This window comes from Beta vulgaris, chromosome 4 (genome assembly GCF_026745355.1).
Source record: "Beta vulgaris subsp. vulgaris cultivar EL10 chromosome 4, EL10.2, whole genome shotgun sequence".
NCBI classification, from domain to species: domain Eukaryota; kingdom Viridiplantae; phylum Streptophyta; class Magnoliopsida; order Caryophyllales; family Amaranthaceae; genus Beta; species Beta vulgaris.
Window position 1 is genome coordinate 41330165 of NC_079205.1, and position 10282 is coordinate 41340446.

Consider the following 10282-nt stretch of genomic DNA (forward strand, 5'->3'; position numbering starts at 1 on the left):
ATATAACTTATCTAAATCTTAATAATTCCTCCAAGCTGGTATAAACCATTGACCTCCTAATTCTTGTTTCCACAAATAAGCAAATTTTCCTTCCGTACTCATGTCACTAAACATTAAAGATCATCCAACTACATAAAACTTCAAATGACTAATTTCACAATTCTTAGCACATAATATAATGTAGTGTCTTCTTCACTCCTACAAAAAAAAAATAACTACTAAATTTCTTTCCTTCAAAGGAATAAACTAGAACAATCTTCACCTTTAATGGATCTAAAATAGTCAAGTTGACTTACTTTGAACTCATAGGTTCTCCTAACACTTATGAATCAACAAAAATAACACTTACTTTTTAAAGGAGGATTATTTCCGAAGGATTTTTATTAGTTATATGATCTTTTATGATTACAATTTATAAAGAGGTCACGGCTTGTTATTTATTAGCAAGAACGGTAGCTATTATATTATTTACCCATGTACTTTTTGTATAAGTCATGTGGACAAGGTAGTTCCCCTCGTAATAGACTCAGTAAGGAATACTAAACTTGGGGGGGTGTGCGCACTTTAGGCAACGTACCTAGGCAAGGAAAAGGATTTTTTATTAAAGTTATATACTTTATATTATACAAGTATTATCAAGTATTCAGAAAGGTTTTTCGAAATTATATATTTCACAGGATTAATTAAATAAAGTGTTTAATATTCCACATATATATGTACTCAGTATTTTTATTGACACGCTTTTGTTTTGTTTTGTTTTGTTTTATGGCTTTGTCCCTGTGATTACCCTTTTGGTGAGCAGAATTTACAGGTTGATTGATGCATACTTCATATGGAGGAGCTAGTGAGTAATCATAATTAGTCAAGGAGTTGTTATTTTATTTTCTTTATTTCCATTGTTATATAGTTGTACAATAAAGTTTATATTAATAGAGAGAAGTTATTTAAGTTATTTCCGCTGCATTAGTTTAAGTTCAGTTAGTAGTTAATATTAAAGCCTTTAACGTTATCACGTGGCGGTAATACTCTCAAGTTTCTCAAGGAGTTTTATATTAAAATAAGTTTTCCAAAAGAGAGAAATTTGGGGGTGTTACATTCTTTCCTGGAGGAAGTGGCTGTAATTCCCATGTGCCCTGATTTTCCAGAGCTTGTATCTCAACTCCCATGGCCTCACGCCACCCTTCATGTTTCATGGATTCTTTAAATGATTTTGGAGGGCCCCTGTAGTTATAGCAGCTAGAAACCTGCGATGGTTAGCAGAAAACTTTTCACAGCTAACATAATGTGTAATAGGATATGGGGTACCTGAGGAGTTGTCGAAGCAGGTGCCTGAGTTGATGAACTTTTCTTTTTCACTACCGTATGAGTAACAAAATCCTGTAACTTTTTATTCGGTATTTTGGTTCGTTTTCCTCTTCCCAAATCCTCCACATCTCCTGTTCTACACCCTCCCTGGACAAGGGCCGGGTCATTTCCCACGGTAGGCGCCACCTCCGGCCGCCCACCTTCCGTCGGAGGCTCCGCCACTCCCGGCGTCGCCTCACCCTCCTGATCTCCAAGAGGACCAACCTCCGGTCCTGGTGTTTCCACAAGGGGCATACTCATCTCCTTCTCACAATAAACCACATTATTAGGAACTGCAGGTGACACAGGTACAGGTGCAGGCTCACTAAAGGGGAATTTATGTTCAATGAATTTCACATCACGGGAAACAAAATATTTCTGGGTGTCTAAATCATATAATTTTCAGCCCTTTTGAGTATAAGAATATCCCAAAAACACACACCTTCGGCTTCTACTGGCAAATTTATCACCCCCATGGGAAATATTATAGGCATAACACAAACACCCAAAGATCTTGATATCGGTCATTTAGGAGGCTTATCAAACAAGCACTCATAGGGGGTTTTATAATTAAGGACGACAGAAGGGGTTCGATTTATCAAATGACAAGCTGCCTGCACACAATCCCCCAAAATTTTAAAGGAAGATTAGCCTGAAATCTCAATGCCCGGGCAACATTTAAAATATGGCCATGTTTTCGCTCCACTCTACCATTCTGTTGGGGGTTTTAACACATGATGTTTCAAAGATAATTCCTTGGTGCAAAAAGTACGTGTTTGAGGCAATTAAATTCTGTGCCATTATCACTGCGCACATATTTAATCTTCTGGTCAAATTGGCGATCAATCAAAGCCACAAAATGCAAGAACATTGTTTCAACCTCCAATTTATTATATAGCAAATAAGTCCATACAGAACGAGAATAATCATCAACTAAAGTCAAGAAATAAGATGCACCACAAGTAGACTTTGTTCTATAAGGACCCCATAAATCACAATGAACTAATTCAAACATCCGACTAGCTCTACTATGACTCCTTGGAAAACTAGTTCTAGGTTGATGAGCACGAAAACACACATCACACCCATCTTTAGTGCAACTACTAACATCAGAGGGACTCACACACGGTAAATGCCGCAAAACTTTCTCCGAAGGGTGACCCAAACGCTTATGCCAAATATCAATAGAGGCCATGCCTTCCACAACGTTGATCTTTACCTTTGGAATACCCCGGAAAAAGAAAAGTCCATCTTCCCGCTCACCCGCTCCAATCAGCGTCCTCGTCCTGCGGTCCTGTAATACACACAATGTTTTAGTGAACTGAACTATACAATTCGCCGAATCTACTAACTGCGGAATGGAAATCAAATTACAATCCAGGTTAGGAACAAATAAAACATTATATAGTTTCAGATTTCCAGGAAGTATAACATCTCCCTCGTGGGTAGCTTCTGCAGAACTACCATCTGGCAAACCAACTGGACATCCAGGAATTTTCCGTACAGCACATAAATGCGAGAACTGTCCTGTCACATGATGTGTAGCACCCGTATCAATTATCCACACAAACACTCACCAGTCATACGATCTTTCGATTTAGGCATGTTCAGCAAGTCTAAGAGATTCTGCCACTAGTCAGGCGAGATTCCGGCCAAGGCGGGATCTGGTTTGGGAATATTGGTCTCTGTAGATTCGGTCATGGTTGTGAAAAAAAAATCGAAGATCACGTTGTTTTTGGTTTTGTTTTGGTTCGAGTGGTTTAGGGTTTCGGTGTTTTGATTTTTTTTTCTTTCTTCTCGTCGATCTGTTTGATCGATTCTTCTCGTCGATCTGTTTGATCGATTCTTCTCGTCGATCTGTTTGATCGATTATAGGTCGTGGGTGGAGAGGATTTTTCTCAACCTCTGGCTCTTGATACCATGTTAAGTTTAGGTTAATGTTCTGTCTCTCCATCTCATTCATCCATCAAGTATATATATACATCCTATCTAGGGGCCCATTAGGGATAACATGCTATCCCTCGAGTCTATCTTAAACATATAAAGATAATTCATATAAAGATAATTCCTAACAGTTTCTGATATAAATGACATTGTTGCAAAAGCATGCCTGCAATCATATTACAAGCGATTAGGGTTAGAATATGCGTTCATCTCATGATTAACATCGTAGCTGTAAAATGAAAAGATTTTTTGTAATTTATTGATTGTCATTAAGCTTGATATATACACAATTAAGTCATATTCTTAACGATCTCGAACCACATTGTTTATGGAATTGTAGTTTGTGTTCTCAAAGATGACTATTTGCCTAAACATTAAAATAGAGAAGAACAAAATATACTAACTAATAACCACTCATCCCTCTTGCTCACATTAGATCGCTTTAGAATGGTCATGATGAAGAGGAGCATGAACTTCTCATCTTCCGACATGCCTACCTCTTTATCTCTACCCAACAAGAGCTTTTCCACAATAATCTATCTCATATTTATGTAAGTACTCAAATTACCATGTTGCATCTTATTGTCACTGTGTAGTATCAAGTATACTTTTCAGGATTCTTAAAAGGCTTCAGTCAAGTTGAGTGCACCTACTATGTCATAAATTGGGCATTGCACAATCATAGAGGCTCGTTTGGTAGGCGGTAATATATGGTGATAACAGTACTAAAGTTATAAAAAAATTGTGAAGAAAAAAAAATCTGATATTAATATCCAGGTAATGTGCTAAGAACTAATATTAGGGAAGGGGTGCTATTGTCATAATCGCTACAATCAGATATAGGTAGATTGGGTAATAAGCTAGGGAGTTTGTTAGTGGAAAATTAGAAAACAACCTCCTATATCCATAACCCACAAGCGAAGAGAATCGAATAAGGTAGTCGATGCACTAGCAAAACAAGGACTTAGCAGGAGAGATGAATTCATAGCTTGATTGTAATGTGTTAGCATAATCATTCTTTATATGTATATACGTAGCTCAAGCTCATTATGAGGAAGTCTAGTGTATGTTTTATTGCCTAGAGCCTTATTAATGAAAAATCCAAACTTATCAAAAAAAATTCTCTTCTTTGACTAATTCGAAAATAATCCAACCTTTGCACCCCATTCATTTAAATGGACCAAATCACCTTTAACTTGGTGAACATGTTATCTTTGCCTTTTACCTTTAATTTTTTTATAAAATAATTGAAAAAACTGAAAAAAAATTAAAAAGTCATAGGAAACAACAAAAAAAACTCGGCAACACTCGTTTTGTAGGCATTCTACAAATTCGTGCCTTTAGAGGACACGTGGCGGTGCTCGTTTTTCCCAAAAACTTCGTCTTCAGCTCTGAAAAAACGAAATAAGTCCTCTCGAACTGCGTGCTGGAAAAACCGGCTTAGTGGTACTCGTTTTGTAGGGATTCTCAAAATTTGTGCCCAAAAAGGGCGCATGGTGGTGTCTGTTTTTCGAAAAAACATCGTCTTCAACCCGAAAAAGTTGAAAAAATTATCTAGAACTACGTGCCCCCAAAAAACCAGCTTATTGGTACTCGTTTCATAGGGATTCTCGAAATTCGTGTCCTTAAAGGGAGCACGGCGGTGTCTGTTTTTCGAAAACACATCGTCTTCAGCTCAAAAAGGCTAAAAAAGTCATCTAGAACTGCGTGCCCAAAAATTCAACTTATTGGTACTCATTTCGTAAGGATTCTCGAAATTTGTGCCCTTAAAAGCACACGGTGGTGTCCGGTTTTTGAAAAAAACATCATTTTCAGCTCGAAAAAGTCATGTAGAACTGTATTCCTGAAAACCCAACTTAGTGGTACTTGTTTCATATGAATTTTTATATAGTTTTTATAATACTTTTTTATTTTGTTTTAATTTAGGTTTTAACTTTAAATAAAAATATATAGACCAATAATAGCATGACACGTGTCACTTTAACCTTTTGAACATGTCACTAATAGGTCATGACCCATTAAAAGTGGATAGGGTGCAAAAGTTGGATTATTCTCAAATTATTCAAAGGTGGGATTGTTAAAAGTGGAACGAGTAAAGATTGGATTATTAAAAAATCAATTTTTCCAAAAATATATTGATGCTTTCAATTTCCATAATTTTCTTTAATTCTTTTCAGCTTCGTTAGTGATTTTGAAACTAACCTTGATTACGTTTTCATGATTAAAGTTCAGAAAAAAAAAAATCAAAGAACATGAACTTAACACATCATAAAACAGCACGTACGAGTCTGAAAAAATTAATTCTCATTTAGAAAAGTTCCTCGTGAATACTGTACTATGTTACACCGACTTGTGACGTATGTTATCTGTTAGAATAATGTATATGCAAATATAATTATTCTGTCAATATTCTAGGTTATCTTGTAATCCTTGTATTTAGGTAACAATATGTTAGTTTCCTTATGTATAGTCTAGATTGCCTCCTTCTCTTATGTATATAAACTAATTATGATAATGAGAATAATCAAGGGATTATATTCTTTCATGGTATCAGTTAGCCTTTTATTCTCTTCTGTCTTTCCTACCTTTCTTCACGTCTTCCGCCACCACTCCTCCAGCCGGCTGTGTTCTCCGACCACCATGGCTGGTTCTAAAAATTCTTCACAATTTCATCCCGCCCTTGCCGTCTCAAATATTAAGAATAATATCCCTATCCTTCTCGAGATGGAAAATGTTCAGTATGCAACATGGGCGGAGTTGTTTAAAGTCCATGCCCGCTCCTACCGAGTCTTACACCACATTCTGTCGCCTAAGACTCCGATGGAAACCGTCCCCACCGCGGCCGACACGGAGCTGTGGGCTACATTGGATGCAACTGTCCTCCAGTGGATTTATTCCACTATTTCCACTGATCTTCTTCACACTATTATTGAACCGGATTCCACCGCCATGGCCGCTTGGAACCGTCTCCGTGATATATTCCAAGACAATAAAAACTCCCGCGCGGTGGCCCTCGAACAAGAGTTCTCTCATCTTTCAATGGAGGATTTCTCCACCGTGTCGGCCTATTGCCAACGCATTAAAGAACTCTCCGATCAACTCAAAAACGTGGGGGCTCCCGTGTCTAATGATCGGCTTGTCCTTCAACTTGTCTCCGGCCTCACTCCGACATACTCTACTGTTGGTACGTTAATCGTCAAACTTCTCCTCTTCCATCATTTTATCAAGCACGTTCTATGCTTATTTTAGAGGAGGTCGGTCTTGCTAAATCCACCACCACCGGCTCCACCACTTCTATGGTGGCTGCCTCTACGGATATGGATGATAATAATAGTCCTTCTTATAATAATAATCATGGCAAAAAGCATACTAATCGTCCTCAAAATTCCGGGAGAAAATCGGGTGGTGGCCGATCTGGCGGCCGCGGCGGCGGCCACGGTGGCCGGCGTGGCAGCGGTGGTCCACGTCCACAGGTACAGCAACAGGCACAGTGGGGGCCGTGGCCTTGGCAGTGGGGGTGGCAGTACCCTCCTTGTCCATTTCCTACTGCTGGGCAGTGGGCTCGGCCCACTTCATTTACTAGACCACCCGCCATGCATCCGGGCCCAGGTGTGCTGGGTACAAGGCCTCAGGCCTATGTGGCAGATTCTGGACAGCATATGGCCACTGATGTTGAGGCCGCTATGTACACTCTTGGTCTTACACCTCCTGATGAAAATTGGTACATGGACACGGGGGCAACTTCTCACATGACATCGGGACAAGGTAACCTCTCTTCTTATTTTCAGTTGAGTAATTCTCGTGGCATCCTAGTTGGTAATGGTCAGTCAATTCCGATTCTTGGTTATGGTCATACTACCTTGTCATCCCCTAACCCACCTTTAGCTCTCAAAAATGTCCTTCATGCTCCCAAATTAATTAAAAACTTAGTTTCTGTTCGCAAATTTACCACTGATAACTCTGTTTGTGTTGAATTTGATCCTTTTGGGTTTTCTGTGATGGATTATCAGACGGGAATGCGTCTAATGAGGTGTGACAGTCAGGGCGATCTTTATCCTCTTACCACCACTACCAATAATGCTTCACCCTCAACTTTTGCGGCCTTAGCTCCTTCTTTATGGCATGAGCGCCTTGGTCACCCGGGGCCTTCTATTTTATCATGTCTTCAGAAAAATAATATTATTGCTTGTAATTCTTCTGGTAGTTCTAATATTTGCAATTCTTGTCCTCTTGGCAAACACATTAAACTGCCGTTTGTTACATCAAATTCTTACACTATGTTTCCCTTTGATATTATTCATAGTGATTTGTGGACTTCTCCTGTTGTTAGTACTGTGGGCCATCGTTATTACTTGGTATTATTGGATGATTTTTCTAATTATTTATGGACTTTTCCCATTGCTAAGAAATCTGAGGTGTTTTCCACATTTCTTCACTTTCGAGCTTCCATTCACACTCAATTTGAACGGGAAATTAAAAATATTCAATGTGACAATGGTAGAGAATTTGATAATGGCCCCTTTCGGGATTTTTGCAAAAATAATGGTATTTCTTTTCGTTTCTCTTGTCCTCATACTTCATCACAAAATGGAAAAGCTGAACGAAAAATTCGTACCATTAATAATATCATTCGGATTCTCATGATCCATGCCTCTATCCCTCCATCGTTTTGGCATCATGCTTTGGCCATGGCTACCTATCTTCTGAACATTCTTCCAAGCAAATTATTAGACTACCAATCTCCACTAAAAATTCTTTACAATCGGGATCCTCTATACTCTCATCTACGGGTTTTTGGGTGTCTTTGCTATCATCTCTTTCCTTCCACCACAATACATAAACTACAACCTCGCTCTACTCCTTGTGTCTTCTTGGGATATCCTTCTAATCATAGGGGCTACAAGTGTTATGATCTTTCCTCACGCAAAATTATCATAAGTCGGCATGTTATATTTGATGAATCACAATTTCCGTTCTCCTCTCTTCACAAACCTTCTTCTTCTTCCTATGAATTTTTGGATGCAGGTTCATCTCCTTATGTTATTCATCATCTGGCCCAATCCACAAATCTCTCCACTCCTCTCCTTGTGACCTCCTCTGCTGCCCCACATGGCACTTCCCCCATACCTCCTTCGCCTAATGGTCCAGGCCCAAATTCCCCCCCAGCTGCCACTGGGCCACGTCCCACATCTCCCTTATCTCCTGCTGGACCGCACGCGGGTCAGTCTACCCCGCTTACCCCAGGCCCCGTCTCACCCCATTTCTCCTCCCAGTCCATCACAAGCCCAATTTCACCCGGTCCTTTGGGCTCATCTGCCCAGCCCACTATCACGCCTCCTCCGTCCGTTTCCCAGCCCTCGGTCCCCACTTCTCCCTCATCCCATAATTCCCCTACTCCACCACCGACTCGAGGCCCTGTTACTCGTAGTCAACGGGGCATATTTAAGCCCAAACCCTTATTTTCTCTTCATACATCCACCACCCAGTCTCCCCTACCCCGTAACCCAGTGTCGGCTTTGCGTGACCCTAACTGGAAACTAGCTATGGATGCCGAGTATAATGCTCTTATTGAAAATAAGACTTGGGAGTTAGTGCCCCGTCCCCCTGGTGTTAATGTGATTCGTTCTATGTGGATTTTTGCTCATAAAGAAAACTCTGACGGTTCTTTTGAGAGGCATAAAGCCCGTCTTGTAGGTGATGGCAAAACTCAACAGGTGGGCGTGGATTGTGGTGAGACCTTTAGTCCGGTTGTCAAACCGGCTACCATTCGTACTGTTCTCAGCTTAGCTCTCTCTAAGCAGTGGTCTATCAATCAGCTGGATGTTAAAAATGCGTTTCTTCATGGTGATCTGAAAGAAACTGTGTATATGTATCAGCCTTTGGGATATAAGGATGCTGCTTATCCTGATCATATCTGTTTGTTAAAGAAATCTCTCTATGGCCTCAAGCAGGCCCCCCGTGCTTGGTATCAGCGTTTTGTTGATTATCTTTCTACCATTGGGTTCTCTCACAACATGTCTGACCACTCATTGTTCATATATCGTCATGGCACTTCTATGGCTTATTTGTTATTATATGTGGATGATATTATTTTGACAGCCTCATCAGATGCCTTGCTTCACTCTATCATCTCTCAGCTTAGCTCTGAATTTGCTATGAAGGATTTGGGTGCTTTGAGTTATTTTTTGGGGGATGCTGTAACTCGACATGCTGGTGGACTTTTCCTATCTCAGCGTAAGTATGCTGCCGAGATCATTGATCGCGCTGGGATGTCTTCATGCAAACCATCCTCCACTCCTGTAGATACGAAGCCTAAGTTGAGCTCCACCTCCACGGCTCTTGTTGCTGATCCTTCTCTCTACCGCAGTCTTGCAGGGGCCCTCCAGTATCTTACCTTCACCCGACCTGATTTATCATATGCGGTACAGCAGGTTTTCTTATATATGCATGATCCTCGTGAAGCTCATATGCTTGCTCTTAAGCGCATTGTGCGCTACTTACAGGGTACCTTGCACCATGGCCTCTATCTCTATCCCTCCTCTGTTTCAAAACTTATTGCTTACACTGATGCTGATTGGGGAGGATGTCCGGATACCCGTCGCTCTACTTCGGGTTATTGTGTTTTCTTGGGTGATAATTTACTCTCTTGGTCCGCTAAACGCCAGCCTACTTTATCTCGCTCCAGTGCCGAGGCTGAATATCGTGGAGTTGCAAATGTAGTGTCTGAGTTGTGCTGGTTACGAAATCTCCTCCTAGAGCTTCATTGTTCTATCCCGACTGCTACCTTAGTTTATTGTGATAATGTCAGTGCTATATATCTTACTGGAAAACCTGTCCAACATCAACGCACGAAACATATTGAAATGGACATTCATTTTGTTCGGGAAAAGGTAGCGCGTGGGCAAGTTCGAGTCTTACATGTTCCATCTCGCCATCAGATTGCGGATATCTTCACAAAAGGTCTTCCATTGATTTTATTTGAGGATTTTCGAGA